The sequence below is a fragment of the Hypanus sabinus genome (genome assembly GCF_030144855.1).
Source record: "Hypanus sabinus isolate sHypSab1 chromosome 1 unlocalized genomic scaffold, sHypSab1.hap1 SUPER_1_unloc_7, whole genome shotgun sequence".
Lineage (NCBI taxonomy): Eukaryota > Metazoa > Chordata > Chondrichthyes > Myliobatiformes > Dasyatidae > Hypanus > Hypanus sabinus.
The window spans coordinates 142613-159189 of NW_026778914.1; the positions used below are offsets into that span (position 1 = coordinate 142613).

The 16577-nt window shown below is 46.2% G+C and overlaps 1 pseudogene; it reads right to left on the minus strand.

Annotated features, from left to right (window-relative positions):
* Window positions 1-14811: 14811 nt before the first annotated feature.
* LOC132385417 (NADH-ubiquinone oxidoreductase chain 4-like) lies at window positions 14812-16131 on the minus strand (annotated as a pseudogene).
* Window positions 16132-16577: the final 446 nt, after the last annotated feature.

The window sequence follows — 16577 nt, forward strand, 5'->3', positions numbered from 1 at the left end:
ATTCTCATCAGTGTTACCTGGGAGTTACACCTCAGAGTTGAGGATTCTCATCAGTGTTACCTGAGAGTTACACCTCAGAGTTGAGGATTCTCATCACTGTTACCTGAGAGTTACACCTCAGAGTTGAGGATTCTCATCAGTGTTACCTGGGAGTTACACCTCAGAGTTGAGGATTCCCATCAGTGTTACCTGGGAGTTACACCTCAGAGTTGAGGAGTCTCATCACTGTTACCTGAGAGTTACACCTCAGAGTTGAGGATTCTCATCAGTGTTACCTGGGAGTTACACCTCAGCGTTGAGGAGTCTCATCACTGTTACCTGAGAGTTACACCTCAGAGTTGAGGATTCTCATCAGTGTTACCTGGGAGTTACACCTCAGAGTTGAGGATTCTCATCAGTGTTACCTGAGAGTTACACATCAGCGTTGAGGATTCTCATCAGTGTTACCTGGGAGTTACACCTCAGAGTTGAAGATTCTCATCACTGTTACCTGAGAGTTACACCTCAGAGTTGAGGAGTCTCATCACTGTTACCTGAGAGTTACACCTCAGAGTTGAGGATTCTCAGCAGTGTTACCTGGGAGTTACACCTCAGAGTTGAGGATTCTCATCAGTGTTACCTGAGAGTTACACCTCAGAGTTGAGGATTCTCATCAGTGTTACCTGGGAGTTACACCTCAGAGTTGAGGATTCTCATCAGTGTTACCTGGGAGTTACACCTCAGAGTTGAGGAGTCTCATCACTGTTACCTGAGAGTTACACCTCAGAGTTGAGGATTCTCATCAGTGTTACCTGGGAGTTACACCTCAGAGTTGAGGATTCTCATCAGTGTTACCTGGGAGTTACACCTCAGAGTTGAGGATTCTCATCAGTGTTACCGGAGAGTTACACATCAGCGTTGAGGATTCTCATCAGTGTTACCTGTGAGTTACACCTCAGAGTTGAGGATTCTCATCACTGTTACCTGAGAGTTACACCTCAGAGTTGAGGATTCTCATCAGTGTTACCTGGGAGTTACACCTCAGAGTTGAGGATTCTCATCAGTGTTACCTGGGAGTTACACCTCAGAGTTGAGGAGTCTCATCACTGTTACCTGAGAGTTACACCTCAGCGTTGAGGAGTCTCATCACTGTTACCTGAGAGTTACACCTCAGAGTTGAGGAGTCTCATCACTGTTACCTGAGAGTTACACCTCAGCGTTGAGGAGTCTCATCAGTGTTACCTGAGAGTTACACCTCAGCGTTGAGGAGTCTCATCACTGTTACCTGAGAGTTACACCTCAGAGTTGAGGATTCTCATCAGTGTTACCTGGGAGTTACACCTCAGAGTTGAGGATTCTCATCAGTGTTACCTGAGAGTTACACCTCAGCGTTGAGGATTCTCATCAGTGTTACCTGGGAGTTACACCTCAGAGTTGAGGATTCTCATCAGTGTTACCTGAGAGTTACACATCAGCGTTGAGGATTCTCATCAGTGTTACCTGGGAGTTACACCTCAGAGTTGAGGATTCTCATCACTGTTACCTGAGAGTTACACCTCAGAGTTGAGTAGTCTCATCACTGTTACCTGAGAGTTACACCTCAGAGTTGAGGATTCTCATCAGTGTTACCTGGGAGTTACACCTCAGCGTTGAGGATTCTCATCAGTGTTACCTGTGAGTTACACCTCAGAGTTGAGGATTCTCATCACTGTTACCTGGGAGTTACACCTCAGAGTTGAGGATTCTCATCAGTGTTACCTGGGAGTTACACCTCAGAGTTGAGGAGTCTCATCACTGTTACCTGAGAGTTACACCTCAGCGTTGAGGAGTCTCATCACTGTTACCTGAGAGTTACACCTCAGAGTTGAGGATTCTCATCAGTGTTACCTGGGAGTTACACCTCAGAGTTGAGGAGTCTCATCACTGTTACCTGAGAGTTACACCTCAGCGTTGAGGAGTCTCATCACTGTTACCTGAGAGTTACACCTCAGAGTTGAGGATTCTCATCAGTGTTACCTGAGAGTTACACATCAGCGTTGAGGATTCTCATCACTGTTACCTGAGAGTTACACCTCAGCGTTGAGGATTCTCATCAGTGTTACCTGAGAGTTACACATCAGCGTTGAGGATTCTCATCACTGTTACCTGAGAGTTACACCTCAGCGTTGAGGATTCTCATCAGTGTTACCTGAGAGTTACACATCAGCGTTGAGGAGTCTCATCAGTGTTACCTGAGAGTTACACCTCAGCGTTGAGGAGTCTCATCACTGTTACCTGAGAGTTACACCTCAGAGTTGAGGATTCTCATCAGTGTTACCTGGGAGTTACACCTCAGAGTTGAGGATTCTCATCAGTGTTACCTGAGAGTTACACCTCAGCGTTGAGGATTCTCATCAGTGTTACCTGAGAGTTACACCTCAGAGATGAGGATTCTCATCAGTGTTACCTGAGAGTTACACCTCAACGTTGAGGATTCTCATCAGTGTTACCTGAGAGTTACACCTCAGCATTGAGGATTCTCATCAGTGTTACCTGAGAGTTACACCTCAGCGTTGAGGATTCTCATCAGTGTTACCTGAGAGTTACACCTCAGCGTTGAGGATTCTCATCAGTGTTACCTGAGAGTTACACCTCAGCATTGAGGATTCTCATCAGTGTTACCTGAGAGTTACACCTCAGCGTTGAGGATTCTCATCTGCGTTACCTGAGAGTTACACCTCAGAGTTGAGGAGTCTCATCACTGTTACCTGAGAGTTACACCTCAGCGTTGAGGAGTCTCATCACTGTTACCTGAGAGTTACACCTCAGAGTTGAGTAGTCTCATCACTGTTACCTGAGAGTTACACCTCAGCGTTGAGGATTCTCATCAGTGTTACCTGAGAGTTACACATCAGCGTTGAGGAGTCTCATCAGTGTTACCTGAGAGTTACACCTCAGCGTTGAGGAGTCTCATCACTGTTACCTGAGAGTTACACCTCAGAGTTGAGGATTCTCATCAGTGTTACCTGGGAGTTACACCTCAGAGCTGAGGATTCTCATCAGTGTTACCTGAGAGTTACACCTCAGAGTTGAGGATTCTCATCAGTGTTACCTGAGAGTTACACCTCAGAGTTGAGGATTCTCATCAGTGTTACCTGAGAGTTACACCTCAGAGTTGAGGATTCTCTTCAGTGTTACCTGAGAGTTACACCTCAGCGTTGAGGATTCTCATCAGTGTTACCTGAGAGTTACACCTCAGCGTTGAGGAGTCTCATCACTGTTACCTGAGAGTTACACCTCAGAGTTGAGGATTCTCATCAGTGTTACCTGGGAGTTACACCTCAGAGTTGAGGATTCTCATCAGTGTTACCTGAGAGTTACACCTCAGCGTTGAGGATTCTCATCAGTGTTACCTGGGAGTTACACCTCAGAGTTGAGGATTCTCATCAGTGTTACCTGAGAGTTACATATCAGCGTTGAGGATTCTCATCAGTGTTACCTGGGAGTTACACCTCAGAGTTGAGGATTCTCATCACTGTTACCTGAGAGTTACACCTCAGAGTTGAGTAGTCTCATCACTGTTACCTGAGAGTTACACCTCAGAGTTGAGGATTCTCATCAGTGTTACCTGGGAGTTACACCTCAGCGTTGAGGATTCTCATCAGTGTTACCTGTGAGTTACACCTCAGAGTTGAGGATTCTCATCACTGTTACCTGGGAGTTACACCTCAGAGTTGAGGAGTCTCATCACTGTTACCTGAGAGTTACACCTCAGCGTTGAGGAGTCTCATCAGTGTTACCTGAGAGTTACACATCAGCGTTGAGGAGTCTCATCAGTGTTACCTGAGAGTTACACCTCAGCGTTGAGGAGTCTCATCACTGTTACCTGAGAGTTACACCTCAGAGTTGAGGATTCTCATCAGTGTTACCTGAGAGTTACACCTCAGCGTTGAGGATTCTCATCAGTGTTACCTGAGAGTTACACCTCAGCATTGAGGATTCTCATCAGTGTTACCTGAGGGTTACACCTCAGCGTTGAGGATTCTCATCAGTGTTACCTGAGAGTTACACCTCAGCATTGAGGATTCTCATCAGTGTTACCTGAGAGTTACACCTCTGAGTTGAGGAGTCTCATCACTGTTACCTGAGAGTTACACCTCAGAGTTGAGGAGTCTCATCACTGTTACCTGAGAGTTACACCTCAGCGTTGAGGATTCTCATCAGTGTTACCTGAGAGTTACACATCAGCGTTGAGGAGTCTCATCAGTGTTACCTGAGAGTTACACCTCAGCGTTGAGGAGTCTCATCACTGTTACCTGAGAGTTACACCTCAGAGTTGAGGATTCTCATCAGTGTTACCTGAGAGTTACACCTCAGCGTTGAGGATTCTCATCAGTGTTACCTGAGAGTTACACCTCAGCATTGAGGATTCTCATCAGTGTTACCTGAGAGTTACACCTCAGCGTTGAGGATTCTCATCAGTGTTACCTGAGAGTTACACCTCAGCGTTGAGGATTCTCATCAGTGTTACCCGAGAGTTACACCTCAGCATTGAGGATTCTCATCAGTGTTACCTGAGAGTTACACCTCAGCATTGAGGATTCTCATCACTGTTACCTGAGAGTTACACCTCAGCGTTGAGGATTCTCATCAGTGTTACCTGGGAGTTACACCTCAGAGTTGAGGAGTCTCATCACTGTTACCTGAGAGTTACAGCTCAGCGTTGAGGAGTCTCATCACTGTTACCTGAGAGTTACACCTCAGAGTTGAGGAGTCTCATCACTGTTACCTGAGAGTTACACCTCAGCGTTGAGGATTCTCATCAGTGTTACCTGAGAGTTACACATCAGCGTTGAGGAGTCTCATCAGTGTTACCTGAGAGTTACACCTCAGCGTTGAGGAGTCTCATCACTGTTACCTGAGAGTTACACCTCAGAGTTGAGGATTCTCATCAGTGTTACCTGGGAGTTACACCTCAGAGTTGAGGATTCTCATCAGTGTTACCTGGGAGTTACACCTCAGCATTGAGGATTCTCATCAGTGTTACCTGAGAGTTACACCTCAGAGTTGAGGATTCTCATCAGTGTTACCTGAGAGTTACACCTCAGCGTTGAGGATTCTCATCAGTGTTACCTGAGAGTTACACCTCAGCGTTGAGGATTCTCATCAGTGTTACCTGAGAGTTACACCTCAGCATTGAGGATTCTCATCAGTGTTACCTGAGAGTTACACCTCAGCGTTGAGGATTCTCATCAGTGTTACCTGAGAGTTACACCTCAGCGTTGAGGATTCTCATCAGTGTTACCTGAGAGTTACACCTCTGAGTTGAGGAGTCTCATCACTGTTACCTGAGAGTTACACCTCAGAGTTGAGGAGTCTCATCACTGTTACCTGAGAGTTACACCTCAGCGTTGAGGATTCTCATCAGTGTTACCTGAGAGTTACACATCAGCGTTGAGGAGTCTCATCAGTGTTACCTGAGAGTTACACCTCAGCGTTGAGGAGTCTCATCACTGTTACCTGAGAGTTACACCTCAGAGTTGAGGATTCTCATCAGTGTTACCTGGGAGTTACACCTCAGAGTTGAGGATTCTCATCAGTGTAACCTGGGAGTTACACCTCAGCATTGAGGATTCTCATCAGTGTTACCTGAGAGTTACACCTCAGAGTTGAGGATTCTCATCAGTGTTACCTGAGAGTTACACCTCAGCGTTGAGGATTCTCATCAGTGTTACCTGAGAGTTACACCTCAGCGTTGAGGATTCTCATCAGTGTTACCTGAGAGTTACACCTCAGCATTGAGGATTCTCATCAGTGTTACCTGAGAGTTACACCTCAGCGTTGAGGATTCTCATCAGTGTTACCTGAGAGTTACACCTCAGCGTTGAGGATTCTCATCAGTGTTACCTGAGAGTTACACCTCAGCATTGAGGATTCTCATCAGTGTTACCTGAGAGTTACACCTCTGAGTTGAGGAGTCTCATCACTGTTACCTGAGAGTTACACCTCAGAGTTGAGGAGTCTCATCACTGTTACCTGAGAGTTACACCTCAGCGTTGAGGATTCTCATCAGTGTTACCTGAGAGTTACACATCAGCGTTGAGGAGTCTCATCAGTGTTACCTGAGAGTTACACCTCAGCGTTGAGGAGTCTCATCACTGTTACCTGAGAGTTACACCTCAGAGTTGAGGATTCTCATCAGTGTTACCTGAGAGTTACACCTCAGCGTTGAGGATTCTCATCAGTGTTACCTGAGAGTTACACCTCAGCGTTGAGGATTCTCATCAGTGTTACCTGAGAGTTACACCTCAGCATTGAGGATTCTCATCAGTGTTACCTGAGAGTTACACCTCAGCGTTGAGGATTCTCATCAGTGTTACCTGAGAGTTACACCTCAGCGTTGAGGATTCTCATCAGTGTTGCCTGAGAGTTACAGCTCAGCGTTGAGGAGTCTCATCTGTGTTACCTGAGAGTTACACCTCAGCGTTGAGGATTCTCATCAGTGTTGCCTGAGAGTTACAGCTCAGAGTTGAGGATTCTCATCAGTGTTACCTGAGGGTTACACCTCAGCGTTGAGGATTCTCATCTGTGTTACCTGAGAGTTACACCTCAGAGTTGTGGAGTCTCATCACTGTTACCTGAGAGTTACACCTCAGCGTTGAGGATTCTCATCAATGTTACCTGAGAGTTACACCTCAGCGTTGAGGATTCTCATCACTGTTACCTGAGAGTTACACCTCAGCGTTGAGGAGTCTCATCACTGTTACCTGAGAGTTACACCTCAGCGTTGAGGATTCTCATCAGTGTTACCTGAGAGTTACACCTCAGCGTTGAGGAGTCTCATCACTGTTACCTGAGAGTTACACCTCAGAGTTGAGGATTCTCATCAATGTTACCTGGGAGTTACACCTCAGAGTTGAGGATTCTCATCAGTGTTACCTGGGAGTTACACCTCAGCATTGAGGATTCTCATCAGTGTTACCTGTGAGTTACACCTCAGAGTTGAGGATTCTCATCAGTGTTACCTGAGAGTTACACCTCAGCGTTGAGGATTCTCATCAGTGTTACCTGAGAGTTACACCTCAGCGTTGAGGATTCTCATCAGTGTTACCTGAGAGTTACACCTCAGCATTGAGGATTCTCATCAGTGTTACCTGAGAGTTACACCTCAGCGTTGAGGATTCTCATCAGTGTTACCTGAGAGTTACACCTCAGCGTTGAGGATTCTCATCAGTGTTACCTGAGAGTTACACCTCAGCATTGAGGATTCTCATCAGTGTTACCTGAGAGTTACACCTCTGAGTTGAGGAGTCTCATCACTGTTACCTGAGAGTTACACCTCAGCGTTGAGGAGTCTCATCACTGTTACCTGAGAGTTACACCTCAGAGTTGAGGATTCTCATCACTGTTACCTGAGAGTTACACCTCAGCGTTGAGGATTCTCATCAGTGTTACCTGAGAGTTACACCTCAGCGTTGAGGATTCTCATCAGTGTTACCTGAGAGTTACACCTCAGCATTGAGGATTCTCATCAGTGTTACCTGAGAGTTACACCTCAGCGTTGAGGATTCTCATCAGTGTTACCTGAGAGTTACACCTCAGCATTGAGGATTCTCATCAGTGTTACCTGAGGGTTACACCTCAGCGTTGAGGATTCTCATCTGTGTTACCTGAGAGTTACACCTCAGAGTTGAGGAGTCTCATCACTGTTACCTGAGAGTTACACCTCAGCGTTGAGGATTCTCATCAATGTTACCTGAGAGTTACACCTCAGCGTTGAGGATTCTCATCACTGTTACCTGAGAGTTACACCTCAGCGTTGAGGATTCTCATCAGTGTTACCTGGGAGTTACACCTCAGAGTTGAGGAGTCTCATCACTGTTACCTGAGAGTTACAGCTCAGCGTTGAGGAGTCTCATCACTGTTACCTGAGAGTTACACCTCAGAGTTGAGGAGTCTCATCACTGTTACCTGAGAGTTACACCTCAGCGTTGAGGATTCTCATCAGTGTTACCTGAGAGTTACACATCAGCGTTGAGGAGTCTCATCAGTGTTACCTGAGAGTTACACCTCAGCGTTGAGGAGTCTCATCACTGTTACCTGAGAGTTACACCTCAGAGTTGAGGATTCTCATCAGTGTTACCTGGGAGTTACACCTCAGAGTTGAGGATTCTCATCAGTGTTACCTGGGAGTTACACCTCAGCATTGAGGATTCTCATCAGTGTTACCTGAGAGTTACACCTCAGAGTTGAGGATTCTCATCAGTGTTACCTGAGAGTTACACCTCAGCGTTGAGGATTCTCATCAGTGTTACCTGAGAGTTACACCTCAGAGTTGAGGAGTCTCATCACTGTTACCTGAGAGTTACACCTCAGCGTTGAGGATTCTCATCAGTGTTACCTGAGAGTTACACCTCAGCATTGAGGATTCTCATCAGTGTTACCTGAGAGTTACACCTCAGCGTTGAGGATTCTCATCAGTGTTACCTGAGAGTTACACCTCAGCGTTGAGGATTCTCATCAGTGTTACCTGAGAGTTACACCTCAGCATTGAGGATTCTCATCAGTGTTACCTGAGAGTTACACCTCTGAGTTGAGGAGTCTCATCACTGTTACCTGAGAGTTACACCTCAGCGTTGAGGATTCTCATCAATGTTACCTAAGAGTTACACCTCAGCGTTGAGGATTCTCATCAGTGTTACCTGGGAGTTACACCTCAGAGTTGAGGATTCTCATCAATTTACTGTTTACAATTGTTTTCTGAACAAATTAGAATCTAATTGCTCAATTTATATTTGCGTTTTATGCACTGAGTTAAAAGCTTACTTTTTTTAAGTTCAATTTGTTCACCCACAGTATTGTATGTGGTTCAATACTTAGAAATTAGACTTCTTCATCTTCAAATGCGGTATTACTTTTGCAGGGGGTGTGAACATTAATCCATCATTTCTTAAGGGTGTGGGGCATAGAAAAGGTTGGGAAGCTCTGCCATAGAAGAAAGAAAAGTGGGAACAGCATCAGAGGGAGCTGATGGACAGGTAAGGAGAGAAGGGGAAAAAGGGGATGGGAGGGTGGGAACATTACTGAAAGTTCAATAATTGATGTTCATGCAATCAAGTTGAAGGCTACCCAGATGGAATATGAGGTGTTGTTTTTCCAACCTGAGCATGGCCTCACTGCGACAGTAGAGGAGACCATGGACTGACCTGTCGGAATGGGAATGGGAAGTGGCATTAATATGGGTGGGCACAGGGAGATCCTGCTTTTCTCTGGCAGACAGTGTAATTGCTTGGCGAAGCTCTCCCAATCTACACCTGGTCTTACCGCTATACAAGCGGCCACACCCAGAGCACCGGATACAGTAGATGACCCCAACAGACTCACAGGTGAAGTGTCTCCTCACCTGGAAGGACTGTTTGGGAGCCTGAATGGTAGTGAGGTGTAGGGGCAGGTGTAGGACTTGTTCCCTTGCAAGGATAAGTGCCAGAGGGAGATCAGTGAGGAGGAACGAATGGACAAGGGAGTCGAATAGAGAGAGATCCTTGGGGAAAGCAGAAAGTGGGGGTGGGGGGAGGGAAAGATTTGCTTGGTGGTGGGATCTTGTTGTAGATGCCAGAAGTTATGGATAATTCTGTGCTGGATGCGGAGGCTGGTGGGGTGGTAGGTGAGGACAAGAGGAACCCTGTCCCTGGTGGGGTGGCAGGTGGATGCGGTGAGAGCAGATGTGTGCGAAATGGAAGAGATGAAGGTGAGGGCAGCATTGACGATGGAGGAAGGGAAGCCTCTTTCTTTGAAGAAAGAGGACATCTCCTTCATTCTGGAATGAAAAGCCTCATCCTGAGAGCAGATGCGGCAGAGACGGAGGAACTGAGAGAAGAGGATGGTATTTTTACAAATACTGTAACAGGGTGGGAAGAGCTATCTCCAAGTAGCGGTGAGTGTCTGTGGGTTTATCTGCTTTCCTACAACAGGTAGGTGGGGAGGGGTTTGCCCATGGTGGACGGGCACTGGTGTTTCCGTACCAGGCTGTGATGCAGTCAGTCAGTTTACTCGCCACCCCACATCTTTAGAAGTTTGTCAAAGTTTTGAATGTCGTATTGAACCTCCATGAGTAGAGATGCTGCCGTGCTTTCCTCTGAAGTAATAACACTGAGGATTTTAAAGCTGCTAACCCTCCACCTCTGATCCTCCGACGACGATCAGCTCAGGGAACACTCTGGTTTCCTTTTCCTGAAGTCAGTAATCAGCTTCTTGGTTTTGCAGACATTGAGTAAGAGGTTGTTGCTTGGCACCACTCAGCCGGATTTTAAATTTTCTTCCTGTATTGAATTGAATATACGCTGATTCATCACCTCCTTTGATTCGGCCTACAGCAGTGGTGTGATCAACAAACTTAAAAGGGGCATTGGAGCTGAGCTTAGCCTCCGTTGTAGGTGTAAAGTGACCCTGTGCATGGCCTTGTGCTGATGGAGATCCTGGAGGAGATTTGCCGATCCAAACTGACTGGAGTCTGCAAGTGAGGAACTGCGGGAGGTGTTGAGGTTGAGGTCTTGGAGCCTATTGCTCAGTTCTGAGGGACATTATGTCAGGCTTTGCCTCCAGTGTTAGTGAAGGCAAGTAGGAAAGATTCAATCTGCAGGTTTGTCCTCTGTAAAATTGTCCAACTTCTTTGAACTGGTGTCTCTGAGAGTTCATTTCTGAGTAATTCACAAAGGAAGTACAAACCGTTCACATCACCTTATTATTTCCTGTGACTTCAGAGAGCAGAGCTCAGCCGAGTGCCACTCCGCTGGGTAAACAGGGACTGAGGGGCAGGAGGGGGTATGCTGTTGGTGGAGGAGGCACAGGTGGCAATGCCAGCTCCTTCATCTCTGGGATGGATCGAGCGAGCCAGCGAGCGTCTTTGGCGAAGGGCTGGTGAATTTGTGGAAGCCACTGAGTATGTTTAAAGCAGAGGCTTGTAGGTTCTTGATTAGTAAGGACTGTCAGAGGTTGTGTGGAAAAGGCAGGAGAATGGGGTTGAGAGAGATGATAATTGAATGGGGGAACTGACTCAGTGGGCTGAATGGCCTAATTCGGCTCCTCAGTACAACCCCTCCTCTCCAGTGTTTGCTAGACTCCCAATCCGTGGGCCCGTCTCTCCGCCACGGCTCTCAGATTTCCCTGAGAATCTCACTGTTGCCCACTCTTGGGTTTGTGTCTGACAGGGAATTACGGCAACTACCTGCGTCCTAACCAGATCCAGAATCACGGAGTCACACAACACGAAAGAAGGCCTTTATCCCACTCGGACGTGCCGACACAGACACCCGTCTAAGCTGGTCCCAACTGCCCCTATTTGCTCCATATACTAAGCCTCTCCTCTCCATGTTCCTGTCCAAGTGGTTTTTAAACGTTGCCAGTGTACTGTACACCCTCACCCATGACCTCTGGCAGTCCGTTCCACACGTGACCAACCTCCGGGTGAAAAAATTAACCCCCAGCTTCCTGTTACATCTCTCCCCTCTTAAACCTGTGCCCCTCTGTGGGGAAAGACTGTGTGCATTCACCCTGTCTGTGTCCCTGATGATTTTATACACCTCTGTATGATCATCCCACATGTCCCCCAGGAATAAAACTACAATCAGTTCAATCTCTCTCAAAACCTCAATCCATAAAGGCTCACGATTCAAGATTGTTTATTGTCATTCTTCAGAGTAAAGGGAAACTCTGATCAAATCAGCATAAAAACACACAGTAAGCAGGAAGAACAAAATAACTAACACTGTAAATAATATTAATTTACACGTAATGATCGTGTGTACACAGAATGACACTAGGTGCAGGCGTACCCACATAAAGTGACTCTAACAGAAAATGACAAAGTAATGGTCTCTCTCCCCCCCTGCACACACACACACACACACACACACACACACACACACACACACACACACACACACACACACACACACATACACACACACTCACACACCCATACACACACACACACTCACACAGACACACCCATACACACACTCACACATACACACACACCCAATCACACTACACACAGATACACACACCTACTATCTCTATCATTGTCTCTCACTCTCACACCCTCTCTCTGTGTCTCTCTCCCTCTCTCTCCCCCTCCTTTGTTTCTCTTTCTCTCAACCCCTCTCTGTGTTTCTCTCTCTCCCTCTATGCCTCTCTCTCTGTCTCAACTCATACTCTTTCCATCTCTCTCTTTCTCTTCCCCTTTGTTTCTCACTCCCTCTCTCTGTCTCTCACCCCCTACTCTCACACATACACTCTCCCCCTCTATCACTCACTCACTCCCTCTCTCTCCCTATCACCCCCTACTCTCCCCCTCTATCACTCACTCACTCCCTCTCTCTCCCTATCACCCCCTACTCTCTCACACATACACTCTCCCCCTCTACCTTTCACTCACTCCCTCTCTCTCTCTCTATCACCCCTACTCTCTTACACATACACTCTCCCCCTCTACCTTTCACTCACTCCCTCTCTCTCTCTCTATCACCCCTACTCTCTCACACATACACTCTCCCCCTCTATCTTTCACTCACCCTCTCTCTCTCTATCACCTCCTACTCTTTCACACATACACTCTCCCCCTCTATCTTTCACTCACTCCCTCTCTGTCTCTATCACCCCCTACTCTCTCACACATACACTCTCCCCTCTATAATTCACTCACCCTCTCTCTCTCTATCACCTCCTACTCTCTCACACATACACTCTCCCCCTCTATCTTTCACACACTCCCTCTCTGTCTCTATCACCCCCTACTCTCTCACACATACACTCTCCCCCTCTATCTTTCACTCACTCCCTCTCTCTGTCTCTCACCCCCTACTCTCTCACACATACACTCTCCCACTCTATCTTTCACTCACTCCCTCTCTGTCTCTATCACCCCCTACTCTCTCACACATACACTCTCCCCCCTCTTTCACTCACTCCCTCTCTGTTTGTCTTTCTCACCCCCCCTCTCTCCTCCCCCACTTCTCTCTGAATGCAGGATTCAGCTATCCTTAAACACTGGGATCTGGTATCTGGGATGCAGTGGGATCTATTGTTCCAACTCTCTGTCCCTCCTTTGTTTTGCCCGTAAATCCACTACATTCTGCAGAATTCTTTGCGCTGCAAACAGATTAGTCAATTCTCCCGCCAGCTCCTTACACCCAATTGCATTTTCTTCTCTCGCTGACCATAAGGGACAGATATCCCCATTGCCCAGCCAGAGACATTACTTCGTCATTATATTTTGTGGGGCTGTCCAGCACATCGCAGGAACCAGCCTCCCTTCTTTGGTCCCTGTCTACACTTTTCATTCCTCAGTAATGTAGGCAACGTAATGAAAGACCCCAGTAAATCCCAGGAGTTTCTCTCGTCTCCCTCCTGGTGTTGGACGGAAGATTCAAACAGCACGCAGCACCTTTGGAAATGGAATCAATTTGCTATTGTTGAATGTATCGGGATACAGTGAAACTCTTGTTCATACAGATCCTGTCATGATAATGAGCACTGAGGTAGAACTCGGTAAAACAGGGCAGAATACAATGTAACAGCTACAGAGAAAGTGCAGTCAATGCTGGGAGACAATAAGGGGCAAGGTCACAACCAGGGAGAAGAACTTCTTCTACCAACACCCTGGTATAAGTTGGGCCCTTCCCTGTACAATCGACCTGGTTAAGAGTTTGCTCTGTATTGGTTGTCTAAGTTGCACTTCCTCTGTAGTGTTTACAGTTAATTCTGAATTCTACAAAGTAGAACATCACAGCCTTAACCACACAATATTGTGCGGAGCTTTAAATACTTCAAGATCAATCTCGCCCTTCCCTCCCACAGAACCCTCCAGTTTTCTTTCATTCATGTGCCTATGTGAGAGTTTCTTGTATGTCCTTAATGTATCTTGCTCTACCAGCACCCTTATCAGTACATCTCACCGAGCACTCTCTGTAAAAAACCCCCTCCCCATACTTTGTTCCAATCACCTTAAAAGCCCCCTCGAATTAGTCACCTAAAATCTCCGGCTGCCCACTCAATCTATGCTTCTTATCATCTTGTACACCTCTATCGTCACCTCTCATCCTCATTCACTACAAACAGAAAACACTCAATCACTCAACCGGAAGACATGATCCCTAATCGAGGCAGCATCCTTATAACCATCTCTGCATCTTCTTTCAAACTTCCACGTTGTTCCTATAATGAAGCGACCAGAACTGAACGCAACAGTATAGGCACCCCGTTGGTCGGGGTCAGTCGTAGATGTTGTGCCCTATCATTCCGCGCCGTACATGTAAGCCAGGGCAGCACGAGATGGAGAGCAGGCTCCCCCTCTCCACACAGCCGATGAATCTAGAGGAGTGGCAAAGTCAGTACAGTTTGGCACCAGTGGTATCCAGTCACCATTTAACTCAACGCAGGATGGCCTCAGCTCTGGATTTGTCCTTGGGATCAATTCCTGAAGCCTTCCCCTGAGTGGGTAATGCCACATGACAGCTGAGGTTTGAGTTCCCTTCTCCCAGATCAGCTGCCAACCCCGGCTGAGCAGCCCCATCTGCCTGAAGAGACATGTTTTAAGGTGCCAGTAGCCCTTAAAAGGTGATCCATGCTTTAGCTTGGAGTTGCACCAAGAGTTTTTGGTCCCTAAAACCAACAGATGACTATTATCCTTCTAAAGCTTTAAGAAAACCATGAATTTGAACCATGGGTGGGGAAATTAGCAGTTTCCCTTGTCCCAGACCTTTCTTGGGTAATTAAAAAGAGTCTAACTTTTATTTTTAGAACCACAATCTAATGTTTTTATTAAACTATAATTACAGGATGTTCAACCCAGAGTTAGTTCTGGGGGAGTGTTGGGATTAGATGAAGATATATTAAGAGATGTTCTCGTGTGTGGGAGGGATTTATGAAGGTAATATGAGTGGGGAGGGGGCCTCGTTGTGTTATAATAAACATATACAGGGAGTAGGAGGCAGTTAGTAGGACGCCAGACCCAGTAATGATAATAGTTCATTGAGATCATTTGAAAAGGGAGGAGATGATAAGGAGTTCCCCTATTAGATTTGGAGAGAGGGGTAGAGCTAAATTTGCTAGGTTAGTGAGGAATCATGAAGTTGCTATTAGTGGAAGGATAATTGGTATACCTCGGGTGAGGAGGAGGGTTCGTTCGTAGTTGGTGTTAGCTAAGCAGAAGAGAGTGGATGAGATAAGGCCATGGGCAATTATTAGGGCGGTTGTGCCTGCGAAACTTCATGGTGTTTGGATGAGGATGGCTGCTGCTACATGGCCTATGTGACTTACTGATGAGTAAGCGATTAGGGACGAGGTCTGTTTGGCGTAGGCAAGTGGAGCTCGTTATAATAATGCTTCAGAGGGCTAGGATTAGCAATGGAAAGGCTATTTCTTTTGTTAGGGGTTTGAGGATGGGAATAATCCGTATTATCCCATATCCTCCCAGTTTTAATAAGATTGCAGCTAGAATTATGGAGCCAGCAATGGGAGCCTCTACGTGGGCTTGGGGTAGTCAGAAGTGTGCTCCGTAGAGGGGCATTTTCACTAGAAAGGCAATTAGGCATGCAGCTCATCAGAATTTGTTTGCCCATGAGTTGAGGTTTAGGAGTTGGGGAAATTTAAGGGTTAGTATTGAGAGTGAGCCGAGATCATTTTGTAGGAGGAGGAGGGCTACTAAAAGGGGTGGGGAGCCGACAAGTGTATAGAATAGGAAATAAGTTCCAGCATTTAGTCGTTCAGTCTGGTTTCCTCAACGAGTAATAATAAGTGTTGGGATGAGGGTTGCTTCAAATATCATATAAAATAGGGTTATTCCGGTAGCACTGAAGGCTATGATTAGACGGAATTGGAGAGTGATAAGTAGGTTAATGTAAATGCGTTGTCGTGTGTATGGTTCATTGCTAAGGTGATTTTGACTGGCAAGTATTATTAGCGGTAGGAGTCAGCAGGTTAATACAAGTAGTGGGGATGATAAGGGATCAACTAAGTGAAGTCGCAGCCGATTTCCGTGTTTCATTTGAATCAGTATAAACTGGTGAACGCGATGAGAAGGCTGTGCGTGATGGAGGTGGTTCATAGTCATTTTTTAGGGGCAAATCATGAGCTTGGGTATAGCATAGTTGTGGGAATAATGATTTTTAGCATTGTAGAAGATTAAGGTTTTTTAATGTATCTGAGCCAAGGGTGCGGGCTGTAGCTATTAGTAGGGCAAGACCTGAACTTGCCTCACAAGCTGAAAATGTTAGTAGAATTATAGGTATAATAGAGCAGGTAGGGGAAGTTATTGTTATTGATCAAAGAGAAATGGCGATAAATAGGGATAGTATAATGCCTTCGAGACAAATAAGGGCTGATAAAAGATGGGAATGGTTTAGGGCTAGACCTATAAGGCTTAGGAGAAAGGCAGAGGAGAAGGTGAAGTGAATAGGAGACATAAGATACTTATGGATTTTCACCATAATTAATTGAGCCAAAATCAATAGTCTTAATTTTGGACTAAGTATCTATTCTGCTCACTCTAAACCCCCTTGAAGTCATTCGTAAATTATGAACCAGCAATCACCTTAAAATCACCCCTCCTTCTGTCAATA